This window comes from Chelonia mydas, chromosome 14 (genome assembly GCF_015237465.2).
Source record: "Chelonia mydas isolate rCheMyd1 chromosome 14, rCheMyd1.pri.v2, whole genome shotgun sequence".
Taxonomy (NCBI): domain Eukaryota; kingdom Metazoa; phylum Chordata; order Testudines; family Cheloniidae; genus Chelonia; species Chelonia mydas.
Genome location: NC_051254.2, coordinates 9,333,914 through 9,348,095, shown reverse-complemented (window position 1 = coordinate 9,348,095; position 14,182 = coordinate 9,333,914).

Here is a 14,182-nt window from a genome sequence, read left to right as displayed (position 1 = left end):
GATCATAACTCCAGCTATGGAAAGGAGATACTCTATCTGTAAACAAGTGGGCAGGCAAGATGCAGAGAGGTGAAACAAATCAGAGGATCCCTGGCTGTATTTCCCTTCTACCCCCATACTTGCCAGCCAACATAGCTGGCTGGGTAAACAAGGAGGCAAAAAACTGCTCCACAAAATGGGATAAACTTCTGCAGAGGAATTGTAACTCTCTGAGTCACAGTTCAGTCCCTGGTCTGTTCTTGTGGCAGTGTAGATATCTGCTGCCCCTTACTTAGAGCAGATATTGGACAGTTACAGTTTAACCCATAGAATTTTTCATCCAAGGGTGAAAGTGATTTGCAAAGCAGGGAGGATTTAGAGAGGGAGCATTCTTACCTGCCTTTTACAGAGCCAGAATCTGAGGTACACAGAGGTGAGCTGATTTCCCCAAGGCACCCCAATGAGTCAGTGACAGTGGTGGAAATAGGACCCATGTTTCTCTGACTAACCTCTGTTCTTAGTGAGACAAAACACAGCTAGATCCTTCAGCATAAAGAGTGAGGTGTTTTAAAAGAAAAAAAATACTCCCTTAAAATTAATGCAAAATAAAGAAATCATCCACCAATGAGTGAGAATTTAAACTGCAGTCTCCCAGCTCCGGTTTTAAATGTCTACAGCCTGGGTGATCAGAATTTTTGTGTGTGCCAGATACGCCAGAGGGCTTGCTGCTTTTGCTTCCTTGTGTGTGAACCAGCATCACTGATGTCAGCAGAAGGATCAAGCATACACAGTGTTAGGAGACAGATTCTGAGCTTCACATTACACCTTATGCCACCTTAGTGCCTCCCAAATTCCAGGTGCTCAGTCTATATCCCTGCCCTACTTCAAATCACCCCATCCTTGGCACACCCCTGATACCGGCATCCATGCTCTGCCAACCATATCTGGCCAAGGAACCGTCTGCCCTTTTTATTCCACTGGAGTGGCCTAAAGGGCTATAACTGGGGACTGATTTGGGCCCTGGGTTATTGGTGGGTATAGAAAATAAAAGATGACAACTATTGTAAAAAGTACTGGATGTTTCTATTCTATATATGTTCTTTTACCTCGCTCAGCAACATAGTCTCTGTGACCCTTCCAGTAATGTATTAATTATTGTTATTATTTATTTGTATTATGGTAACACCTATAAGCCCCAGTAATGGACCAAGATCCCATTGTGTTAGGTGCTGTACAAACACAGAGCAAAAAGTCCCTGCTCCAAAGAGCGTATAATCTGAGTATAAGACAAAAGAGAACAGATGGATACAGACAGACCAATGAGGAGTACAAAGAAACAATATTGGTCAGCATGATAGGCAGTACTCTCACCACACCAGCAGCCCTAGCCATTGTCAAGTTTTTTGTAGGCATCTTGACAAAGAAGAGTTTTAAGGAGGGATTTGAAGGAGGATAATAAGTTAGTTTTGTGGATGTTTACAGGAAGCTTGAAGCTTCTCCCAAGAGTGAGAAACAGCATGGGAGAAAGCATCTGTCATGTATTTGGTTTCTTATCCTTTCCCCTGGGGGAGAAGCATGTGCAGTGGAGTGTCTTGGTTTGGTAGATCCCCCCCGCCCCCACCCCAATATACCTGTGATTGCTATGTGTTTATGTTTGACAAGGCTAGATCAAAGAAATGCACAGTGATGAGGTTTGTGATGGTCCTTAGTTCTTGGTCTTTAATTTTTTATGTCTGTTACAACTTTGTTTCACAGGTTTTTTTTTCAATATTAGTAATTTTAATGGTAAAAATATGTTCTTAGTGGGGAGAGAGTCAGACAAAACTTGTCCCTGTAAGTAATGGATAAACACAGAAAATTGACACTATTTAAAAAAAACAGTGGAACAGAAACATGTTAGGGAGAAGTGTGCTCTGATCGTGGGATTGAAACTACAACCACTGAATTCTAATCCTGGCTTTGCTAATGTAGTTTTGGATAATCACTTAAGGTCTGTTCACTTCAGCTGAAATTGTAGGTCCTCGGCACCTCACTAAAGCAGGCCCTTAAACCCTTTTCTGTATTTGGGAGGTAATAATGTCTGTCTCCAATGGTGGTATGATAATTCATCTATTCATGTTTGTAAAGTGCTTGAAAGATATTGGGCCAAATTATCCCTGGTGAATGTCCATTGATTTCAGTGGAATTGTACTTAGAACAGCACTGAATATGACATGGAAAATGATTTAGTATTAGTATATGAATGAGTAAGTGATTGGAATGACTACACTCAATTGTTTATCTATGATTTCTTTATGTTATTTTGTGCATACAATACCCTGGCTTTACAATATAAAAACAATCTGAATTTAGAACATATCTGCTACTGTGCACTCAGACAGCAGCATGAAAATGAGAACAGACCAACATTCAGTGTGGGAGTTCAAAGCTTACAATGCAGCCATTCTCCTCTGTTACCTGGAAACCTCATGAAAATTCTATTTTTGATTCCCTGTTCCTCCATTTCATAAAACCTTGAGCTTGCCATTTGTTGAAATAACAGTGATAAAAGTGAAGCAGAGACACAAATGAAAACAACAAAAAGTTGTCTCTTGAAACTTTTTGACTGACCATCCTAAGCCCTAAAAACATTTTGTGGGGGATCAACATTTGCTGCCAGACTGCTAATACTAAATTAAGACCTTCACCATTCAATGATGTTAATATTAGAAAAATGCCAGTGAATAGCCTCCGAATTACTGGTCGATGCTGGCAAAGATGTTTGTTTTTATATTTATTAGTAGTTAAAACAACATTTTGATTCCTGTGTATTTTTTGAATCTTGATAGAACAAACAGGTTTGCTTCATACTTGTCAAAGTCTTAAATGAGGAATGGTACAGTCTAAAAGCTTTATTATGGGTTTGGAAGCGAGGCACTCCTGAATTCTGATCCTGGCTCAAATACTAATATGTGCCACAAGCCTACCAACCCTTACACAAGTGAGTCGAATCAGTGCTATTCAGATACACACACATATGCCTCCTAAAAGTAAGAAAACATGCCACCGGGGCTAACCGCAGTCTCTACCATGAAGTGTGTCTCCAGAAGGATTCAGTCATCCTGAGGCCAGATCATACATCTTACCATCAGATCTTTGACAGATGTGAAAGTTATTCTTGTTCTATCCACACAAGAGTAACAATATGTGGCCAGCAATGCCCCTGGGGCCATTAATGCCCTTGTTAGAACTTGTCAAAGTACCACAATATCATCTGATAGGAGCATACAGGCAAAGCACAAACAACTCTGCATGACCCATTGCTGTGGGACTCAACGAAAGGAAGAATGGTGTGCACCAAAACAACAGAATCCCAAAGTTTTTAGTTTGGGGACTCAACATTTCACTGCCAAAACCACATACACACAGAGCAGTAATGAGATTTAAAATGCTGATGATGACCTGACAGGACTATTTTCATAAACTGTGAGAAGGAGTTTGAAATATTTTTTTTCATTTCCTCAAATAGCCCTCCCTTCACCTAAATAGATTAAGGATACAAATAAAAGCACCCCTACCCTAACAAAATGATCCTTAGAACAATTAACATTGTGGACTGTCAAAAGCTTTCATACCAAAGTAACAAACGCAGTGCGTGGCAGGCGAGCTCAGCCTGACCCACCAGAACACTGCACAGTGAATTTGTCATGCAAATCAAAATGGAACCTGACATGCCCTTTGTTCTTTTCCCTTTCAGGAAATCTACTTTAAATGCCTCCCATGTGCCTTGTTTTGGAAGCATACATTCGAAATGCATCAGTGCAAATGAAGAAGGGATCCATTAAAGATAAAGGAGAGTGGGTCTGGAGAGTCTCAGAAATGTTACTGGGAAGATCTGAGAGAGTGCTGCTTCCATACTGTGGGACTCACATGCTCTATTGCTGATGATACTACCACTGCTTTTGTAACGCCTCTTTAGAAAAATGCTCATGGTAAAAGTTCCAGCAAGTTGCCTGAGTGTAATGTTTGCAAACATCCTCCTATGCAAAGTATACAATAATGATCTGGAGAAAGAAAAGTCATTGTGATTTACCCTTTTTTTTAAAACTTGTTTTGATTTACTTTTTTTAATTCTCTAAGGACTTGTCTAGGTTAAAATGCACTATGCTTAATGTGCATTAAACAAAATCAGTTTAAATGCAATTTAAACTGGTTGAAACACATCTGCAATCAGGGTATGAGCTGGTAACTAAGTAGATTTTAAATCAATTAAAGTTTTCTGAGATAGACCAAGCATAAGCATCTCACCAACAGTACGCAGCAGAACATGAACTTTAAAGACCAACTTTTAAACATTTGTGCGGGAAATCCTGACCTTGTTAAAAAAAACAAGAGAAAACTCCCATTGACGTCAGTTGAGATAGGAGTTCACCCCTAAGGTTTAATTTTCAGCTGGCCTCCTCTAGGACCTACAAAACCGTGAGATTTTTGTGTGTGCAAAAAAGATGTGGATGTGCCCATTAATTGAGGCAACCGAAAGTTTGATCTTGAGAGAGGAATAGTCCTACTGTCAATACATATGTGAAGCTCTCCTAATTTTCTATTTAAAAATAATTAGCTCCTCTAGTTTGCATAACTGGTTTTTGCATCTGCCAAAACAGGCAAGCAGTCACTGTAAATGTTGGTTTGACCCACTGTAGGATGCGGATCCAACTGTGATGTACATCTCCAAACTTCCCCAAGGCCACATCCAGCTTTGTGATTTGGGCCTGTCAGACTGATTTTGTACCTACATTGACACTGGTACATGTACTTTTCCTAGATCTATGTGATCATTTTAATTCTTATAGCAAACATGCTTGTCTTTGTCAATGCAACTGTTCTTTCTTGCAGATTGTCTGCTTGTCTCTTACTCCTTATCAGTGCTGTGATTGGAAGGAACAGCAGTAGCATGCTATACTTCCCAAAATGTGATTCTCCCCATCTACCTTTTCAACCAGCAGCAGTGACAATGGGCATAAGTGGCCTTTTGCCTTGAGCCTGGACACAGCTGATATCAGGTGACTCACCCTCACACTCAGTCCCCCAGCGTAAGCAGGATCTTTACCCATTGCTGTAAATTGGTTCTGAGCCTGAACTTTGAGTCAGGTATGTCTCCTACTCACTTTCAAATGTTCTGTGTCTCTGCTCTCGCCCCTAGATCTGAACATCTGTAGGCAGGGACATTTCAGTGAGGAGGAGGAGCAGCTCTGGAATGTATTTCCCCAGCTGGTTAACTTTTGGGACGTGATGCAAAGCCCATCTGATTACTCAGTCTTCTGCCTGCTTGAGAAGTGTGGGAGCTATATTTATACCGTTGCTTTGATTTTTGACACTTGGCATGTTAGTATGTAGTTGACATTTGTCAAAACAATTTTTTTTTTTTACTTTTTGGTGATTTGTATATGATGATTTTGTACTGGATCATTTGTATATGAGCCCGTGTTATAGCCACAATCTAAAATTTAATCAATAATCTCCTACATCAGTCCCACACTGATAACACTATAAAACTGATCAACTTCTGCAGATATCATTTCATTATACTTTCTTGCAGACACGCTTTAACTCAGGGGTTTGCCCTCAAACGTCTCAGGCATGATCTTGGAAAACCTTATTCACGTGACTCTCTGTCTAATCTGTCTAGGTTCTCAAAGTGGGCAAAACTGTGGCCTGGCTTGCATGGTTTTGCAAAGAAATTAGGAGGCCCAAGGCATCCCTTTAGGCCTCTGTACGGGCTATCCATATGGTGGGTAGCAAAGCAGGGAGACGCCTCGCAGAGTTGCTATATCCCCTCTCCACCCTGCGTATGGGTAGAACCTTGTGAGGAATGGGGAGAGCCTTGGCTCTATCCTCCAGTGTGCCTCCTACTGTAGTTTAACTAGTGCCCCAGGAAACAGGCTGCGGCAGGGATAGACACAATCTGCCTTCCCGTGTGCAACTCTCCTCCTTCCCTTGCGGCAAAACCATGATGTAGCCAAGAACACTGTGACCGTAATCATGATACCTAAGCACCTTATAAATCAATGAGATTCTTTTTGCGTGTAAGGATTACACTTGTGAGCAAGGGTGATGCACCTCAATCAGCACTTAGAACATGAAGTAAAATCCTGTAAATGCTTTCTGTGGCAATAGCACTCTATAAAATCTAAGACACGTGGTGATGTTTTGCAGGTAATTTTTAGTTAGGCTTTTATGCTTGTGAATTTGGTGCAGCTGAGCAAACTGTGGAGTAGAGGAGAAACAGTTTCTGCACAGAACTTATCAGTGAGGTCACTGCTGGCAATAAAGAGAGAAGTTCTCCACACCTGACTTACTCCTGAAGTCTCCTTACTCACAAGACCAGGATTTTTTACCCTGAATGTTAAAACTCATCCATTATTCTGAAAAAAAAACCCAAAACAAACCATGAATTAGGCTGCTGGATAATTATTTTAGGGAGGTTTCCTCTTGACCTCTTTACTATCTATTGACTTTTCCTTTGATCCTCCTTTCTGTATTTTTTTCTGACTGGTAGAGAGCCTCATGTTCCACTGTAAACAGAACTAATGGAGAGAAACTCCAGTCCACATCTGTAACAGACTTCATTTTCACATCTTTCCATGCAGTTCCCCTTTCATCTCTGCATCTCTGTGTTTAATTACTATGTCTGTTTCAACAGCCCCAGCATTTCACTTGCCCTACCTTTCACTGTTTCCATGGCCTGATGAATAGAATCTGACTCCTGAAAGTTGACCTATTTTATTTTTAAATTAATCCTGTAATAAGTATTACCTATGTGATATTACACCGCATGGTCTTCATAGAAATATGGTTATGATATGAATATGGCATAACCAAGATATACTTTATGCAACATGGCTCATGTAAGATATTGGGAATGTTATGTTTTACTGAATGTGATTATCCAATTTGTATGCATGTATCATTTCTGTATCTGAAGTTAGGAATATTGGCTATGTAACAATCACAACTGGGTGGGTATTTGGGAGACACCCACCAGACAACAGGACATCAGCCTTGATGGGTCGTTCGGAAGAAACAGCAAGACTATGAAGATACTAATCTCTCTCCTTTTTGAGAGTTGTCCTGGGACATAGCTGTGACACTACTAGGTCAGGTGGTCCTGTCACCTGGTACTAAACACTATCATAGACTTCTAGTAATTTTCCACTAACAGTAGGGGGAGGTCAAGTTTGGGAAACAAAAGATTCCTGCATTATGTAAATCATATTTAAGGCTGGGGAGGAAGGCAAACAGGACTCCCCTCCATTGCCTACCCAAGAAAAAAAACTGCCGAAATTACCTGGTGGCATAGGCGCTGACTTCTGCTTGTGCTGGTGGGTGCTCAACCCTCCTTGCCCTGGGCCCCGCCCCGACTCCACCCCTTCCCCGCCCCCATTCCAACCCCTTCCCCAAAGTCCCTGCCCCAACCCCGCCCCCTCCCTGCCCCTATTCCAAATCCTTCCCCAAATCCTGGCCCGGCCTCGCCTCTTCCCCGCCTCCTCCCCTGAGCATGCCACGTTCCTGCTCCTCCCCACTCCCTCCCAGAGCTTGCTACAAGGGAGGAGGCAGAGCGGAGGTGAGGTGGGGCGAGGGGGTGGGGAGGGGAGGTTGGCTGCCGGTGGGTGCAGGGCACTCACTAATTTTTTCCCATGGGTGCTCCGGCGCCTATGCCTGGAGGGACAAAGGAACTAACCTGAGGAGAAAGGCAGGGGTGAGTCCAAGCTGAACTCTAAGCTACAGAAACTCTGCAACTTGCCTAAAATAATATTTAGGATGAGAAATTACTTCTTGAAACTAGTCTCTTTAAGATCTTAAGCTTAGTATGCATGTTTTGTTTTATTTGCTTAGTAATATGCTTTGTTCTGTTTGCTATCCCTTATAATCACTTAAAATCTGTATTTTGTAGTTAATAAACTTATTTCTTGTTTATAACATAACCCAGTTTGTGCAATCCATATCTGAGGGGGGACAAGAAGCTGTGTATAGCTCTCTTCACATTGAGAGAGAGGGCAAATTCTTATGAGCTTGTGCTGTGCAGCTCTTTCTATACAACGCAAGACAATATACCTTTGGGTCTGCTCTCCAAGGGAGGTGGGCACCTGAGTGCTGGGGCAAGTCCCTTAAAATGAGTCTTTCCAGAGCTGATCTCAGTGTCTGTGTCTTTCTGCAGCTGGGTGTGGCCCTGCCTGTGGGTGTGCTTGAGGCGGCTTAAGAGCCTAGCTCAGCAAGACAGGATAAAGGGGGCCCAGGCTGGAGGAACAGGTGGGCTCAGTGGTATCCCAGTGTATCAGGTGGCACCTTTAAGGGGGGCAACCCGTCACAACCTACACCTACAAGCCTTGGGTTTTTTAAATGATTTTTTTTCTAAACTATTGTAATTCCTATTTCTATGACTAAACAATATTTTAAGAGTCAAGGACCATTTGTAAACAAGGTATATTACTTTTTTTCTTCTTTGTGGATTTATCACATGCAGCTCTATACGTTTGCTTTTAAAATCAACACTAGATAAAGAGCCACAAAAACCTATTGTTTGGTTTTTTTAAAGGTAAAATTAGAAGGGGCATCTCAGTTAAATCATGACAGAAACCTATAGTCACTCTGAAGACTGGAGAGAAGGGACTGTCTATCAAGATAGCCCCTACCATCTAGTCAAATAATTACAAACTGGATTTAGAAATTCAGAACCAAGTGTCCAGTCCAGCTCCCAGTGAAGACAATGTAGAGATTTTTATTGATTTAATTGGTAGCTGCATTGGGCACTAGCAGTGAAATTCATCCCATTGCAGAGGGCTGTGCACAAAGTTCATGCATCACTTAAATTCCACTCAAGTTTTTATGTTGGGGCCTAAGTGAGACACAGGGCATTATGCAGATCCTCTGCACAGAGGTGAATTTCACCCTTAACCCTGAACTCCTTAGTCAGTTTTTACAGAGCTCTTACCCAGCCAGAATTCCCTTTGACTTGCGTGACAATTTTTCCTGAGTAAAGACTTTGGGGTTGGGCCCTCCGAATTTTTAAACAATGTTGGATTTTTCTCTTACTTTTTTTTTTTTTTTAATGTTACAAAGTTTTCTTATCACAATTAGTTCAGTGTGTGGTATGTCGTTTTTTCCACTGAGTTCTGCTACAGTTAGCGGTGTGTGGACTCCTGGGCTTGTACCAGAATGATCTATAACAGATCTGTGACCCTACTGAGGCCCAGGAGTGGTCATTGTTACTAACAGCTGTGTGTGCCTTTTGTATTCATAACTTGCTATTCTGGTATATCCATTCCGCTGTCTAGATACTACCACAAAAAATACTGCTTCATAAACACACCAATAAATAAATTGTGATCTGGACAACAGAGAAGGAACTTCACCATAGGAAAGTCAGGAAAAATGGATCAAAATAACACTTCACTGCACTGAGCACTATCTCCAGCTGAACAAAATAAAGGATAAGCAAGTCAATTCAGAAGATGCAACATGTACTTTGCATGCACCCTTGATTCTCTCCTATGTCAGTGAGTCAGCCACCTGAGTAATCTGCTCACCCAGGGCAGTATATTGTGGGTGTATTAGCATTATCTGAGAAGCAAGTTCCTTATATGGGTGTCAGAGATTATGCATTTTGGAGAGGCATGGGAAAAGAAAATGCTGCTGCGGCAATACATTTGAATAGCTTGCTACAAAAGCCAGTCCCCACCTAAACACAAAACTGAGAATCACAAGTGGTTTCTCTGTCAATCTCCCCACACAGAAATTGCATCCAAAACCATGCAAAGAACTATTTGTTCTACGTGGAGCTGACAGTCTAAGCTCTTCCCATTGCCACACTCTAGTCCATCTAAACCAGTGGTCCCCAAACTTTTGAGGGTCGCGTCCCCCCTTTCCTCTGTGTCCCTCCTGCCCCTCTGAGCCGGGAGCAGGGCTGCGACTGATGGGGGGAGGCATGGACAGGGGTTGGCATGGAGCCACAACTGGGCTGTGGTGGGGGCCAGCAGCCAGGCTCATGGGCAGGTGCGGCTCCACCCCCAGCCTTGCTCGCCAGCCTCAGCTCCAGGCCAGGAACAGAGCCACAGCCAGCCATCAAGGCTGGGGACGGGGTCAGGTGTGCGCGGGGCCAGGAGCTGGGGACATGGCTGGGGGCTGGACCAAAGCAAAGCGGGGGAGGGAGGGGCTGGATGGTGCTCCCCCTTCCTCCCCCGCCTCCCCATGGGGCTGGCCTGGGCCTCGCCATGCCCCCCCTCAGGGTGTGTGCCTCACACTTTGGGGACCTCTGGTCTAAACTACCTAAGATGTTCTCAGTTCTCTACCTATTAAAATAAAGCAACCCTAGACCCTAATGGTCAGAGTACGGAACTGAGACTATGAGCTGCCAACCCACTGTTACCTGTCCCTTCATCCAAAACGTACCCATAACCTTTCACCCACCCACTCCCACATGGCTTCATCCCCCAAGGCTGTGGTGACTCCCTTCTTCAGTTTGCAAGATTTCATAGCTTCTGCTGACCACCCTCTATATGAACTGGGAAGGCTGGAGTGGGAACTGAATTGCACCTTCCTAATGGAGCAGTTATCCCAATAATTTCTATGGCCTGTTGGTGCTGCAGTCACAATGGACTAAACATGGGTAATTGGGAATGTGAGTAGTGAGCATGTGTTGCATGGCTCCATGTAGCCTATGGGACCAAAGCCAGATCTGTGTTCTGAACAAATAACAAAGTCTCTCCCTCAAAGAGGTTATAATCTAAAAGGCATGAGCAAGTACAATATAGAACAGATGGCATGTGGTCATTATAGCTGGGACACTTAACATTTGCTATAGTTATTAGCCTTATTAGAATGGAAGTGGACTAGACAAAGTAATAGAGGCCTCACTTGACATGTCCAGAGACCTATGGGGACAACTGAAGATGAAAGCTACAGTTTCTTGTGTTTTTTGGATGAGCTTGTTAATGTACATGTAAGGAAAACACTTTGAAGACTGAATTAATGGCCTAAATTCAGCCCAACCGTAAGCAGGCACAACTTCCAGTGAATACCAATGGGCCAAAGTATGCAGGGATAGAAGAAGAGATTTTTACTAGAAAGGGAATCTAGAAATAAATTTAAAATGAAAGAATAAATGCTAAATACAAGGAAATGTCTAGCCGCTTAAGCAGCACTGAAAACAAACAACTCTCTGTTTAAGTCAAGGAGAATTTTGTGTATGGATCAGTTGTAGTATTAGTATGATCTGAACTTTCCTATAGCACATTCAAATACCTGCAACAAAATATACCTGGCATCAGTCTATAGAAAAAAGGTGTGAATTACTGGGTCAGGCCTTCCTACTCTCATGCTAGATTGCCCTGGTTAGCCTAAAAATCACCTGGTGCCTCAATGGGTTAACATCAAAATGAAGGGCCCTGTTGCAAGCTGACAGACAACATTCCCTCAAATGAAGGAGATACAAAGGCCCAGATTAAAGAAAGTATCACACCCTGTGTGCATACCCCTGCATGCACTGTCATGTCTGTCTATAAAAGGCAGTTGTGTTTCAATGTCCTTTCTGCTAGGAGCACCAGGACTAAAACATTCCTCACGTTTTGTTTTGAATGCTGCTGAATAGCAACTACTGTGAAATGTTTATCACTTCTTGCCCTCTAGATTGCACAGATGGATAGTTTGCGTTTGAACCTATCGAAAATTGCTAATACTAAATAAACTTAATAATGTTACTGGGTTTTAAGGCTTCTTTCACCTTTCAAAAATGCAATCAACTTGGACAGAGGAGCAAGATCTCCTGATTAGAGCATTAGACAAAGATTTGGGGTTCTATTACGGAACATTTTCTTCTTGTGAGTTTAGCAATAATACTAATATTCATTGCCACTAGGCTTGTTGAAGAAGATATCTGAAACTCACCAATATAATAGGAGACACAAGTTTTTATTGTCTTAAGCAAAATTGACATAGGGCATGTGGATACCTATGAAGAAAGTCTACACACAGACATGTATCAAAATAAAAGGTGTGAATTAAAACCAAGAAACGGAAGTGCACTTCTGCTCACTTTGATATTCTAGAATAACTAGCAACAACAGACCACAGTTCACTGCAGGAGAATTTAAGTCATTCCAAACTAAATATGATTTTGATCATATTACTAGCAGTCTACCTTACCCACAAGGAAATGGAGAAGCCGAGAGAGCTATACAGACAGCCAAGAAAATCCTACAGCAGGAAGACCCCATTCTTTGTTCTTCTGAGTTACAGATCAAGTCCAGCACAACTCCTGATGAGAAGACAACTCAGCACTACTGTTTCAACTTTGGAAAAGAATTTATCTCCAAAATGGCCAGAAATTAAGAGAGTAGCCAAACTGGATAAAAAGGTAAAATGAGCCTATGATCACTTTTACAGCAGACCACACTCAATTAGAGAACTGCTGGGTCTAGAACCTGGTGACTGTGTTCGTGTCAAACTGGTTGGAGAAAAAGGATGGAACTCCAGCTGTCATAAAGAAAAAGAATTCAGCACCCAAATCACATATGATTGAAACCGACCATGGGGACCATTGTTCCTCGGAAAAACAATCAACAGAGCAAACGCTAAACATGGCAGATGCGGAACAAAAAGAAGACAACAATTCCAGGATTCCAAACTGCCCACAGCCGATTGTTGCAACTACAGTACACCCTCGCTATAACGGCCTTCATAATGACAAATCTTTGGCGATAATGAACCTTATCCCTGGATCCCACCTCTAGTCCTGTGGCTCTGGAGGGGCTGGAGGAGCAGTCACCCCCGCCACAGCTGAGGGCTGGAGAAGCTGTGAGCCACCCTTCCTGCCCCCCCCTCCCCGACAGTGGGGCTCTTTCACTATAATGAACCCCTGGCTTGGATCCAGACGTGTTCATTACAGAAAGATTGTACTGTAATAGACAGCTAGATGACCAAGTTATTCCACATTCAGTTCATGTAATTAGAAAACCAGTACGATTCAGAGATGCTTAACAGACTGACATGTACTGAAATTCAAAGATAGTGTGATAGTGTATATTGTAAATGGTAGGAATGTAGAAGTTAAAAGGGCAAGAGGTAATGGAATGCTAAATTATATTATAGTGTGCAGCCACTAGGTGGCGATGTGTATAAAATACCTTATTTAAAGGAACCTCAGCCGTACCTGGCAGAGCACCGAAGGATCTCACGATCCACACATCTGGTGTGTATAAGCAAGCTCTGTAGCCAGTCCATATCTTGTACAGGAACATGACACTCTCCACCTGGAAAGTAGTCAAGTAGAAAGTGGGATGACAAAGGGTAAATGGAAACTTGAAAAATGTTAGCAGAAAGAAGTAAAATTTCAAAACGTAGAGGGTATCGAATACATAGAGTCTGATCCAATGAGGTGCTTGGTCCTTATCTCCCACAAAATGCCTTCAGGATTGGGTCGGGGCACGATATTTCAGCTATCTGATAACTACATTTCAGATTTGTTTTTGTCTACCACATTCTGCACAGCAGATCCCAGCTTTCTATTGACCACTCCCCAGATGTCCTGAAGTAGTACTCCCTGTTTATTACTAATAGTTGCCTTCATGAACGACTGCATTAGCACAGGAATTTAATAGTGGATGAGCAATATAGGACTAACTGTATTCAGCTATTATTTTTTGCTGAGAATTATTTAAAATAAAAAAGTCAGAAGACAGACAAAAAAATAGAAAACCCAGAAAATGCACAGTTGTGCTAGTGAAGACACATTACTAACGAACTGATTGAAATGCCTTTATTTCTGGTAGTTACTAACAGCTTCTAAATATATATATATATATATATAGGCATGCATGCACATGCTCGGAGCCATGGTGTCAGCAATGTCAGAATTAGGCTGCCAGAACTTCAATTTACTCTGACTTCCTACTGTAAGGGGTAATTGGTTTCCTTCTTAAGAAGGGTCATTTCAACACTGGGCAGCCATAATATGGAGGACTAGGAACACTGTGGCTGAACTGTGAGAAACAGAAGAGTGCAACTGTATGACCTCTGTAAAGGAGCAAGAAAAGCATCTAATTATGGAGGGAGGAGAAAAGTTCAAGATAAAACATATTAAAATGTCTATCTTTTTTCACATACAAGTCAGAGGGTACAAAATCTCTGCTATTCAATCCTTCAAAAGTTCAGAGGAATTCCAAGATGGGTG